The sequence below is a fragment of the Haliaeetus leucocephalus genome, unplaced genomic scaffold (assembly GCF_000737465.1).
Source record: "Haliaeetus leucocephalus isolate CR32 unplaced genomic scaffold, Haliaeetus_leucocephalus-4.0 Scaffold605, whole genome shotgun sequence".
In the NCBI taxonomy this organism is placed as follows: domain Eukaryota; kingdom Metazoa; phylum Chordata; class Aves; order Accipitriformes; family Accipitridae; genus Haliaeetus; species Haliaeetus leucocephalus.
In genome coordinates, this window is record NW_010973041.1 from 6,249,121 (window position 1) to 6,249,350 (window position 230).

Below are 230 nucleotides of genomic sequence, written 5' to 3' on the forward strand. Positions count from 1 at the left end.
CACTGATGTTTTCAGTTGTTGCTAAGTAGTGTTTAGACTAAAGCTGAGGATTTTTCAGCTTCTCATGCCCAGCCAGCGAGAAAGCTGGAGGGGCACAAGAAGTTGGCACAGGACACAGCCAGGGCACCTGACCCAAAGTGGCCAACGTTGTATTCCACACCATGTGACGTTACATCTAATATATAAACTGGGGGCAGTGGAGGGGGGGAGGAATCGCCTCTTGGGGACTA

The 230-nt window shown here is 50.4% G+C and overlaps 1 protein-coding gene across 1 annotated transcript in view; it reads right to left on the minus strand.

Moving 5' to 3' along the window:
• PTBP3 (polypyrimidine tract binding protein 3) overlaps positions 1-230 on the minus strand; it is a 25,877-nt gene that overhangs the window by 16,886 nt on the left and 8,761 nt on the right. The window lies entirely within an intron of this gene.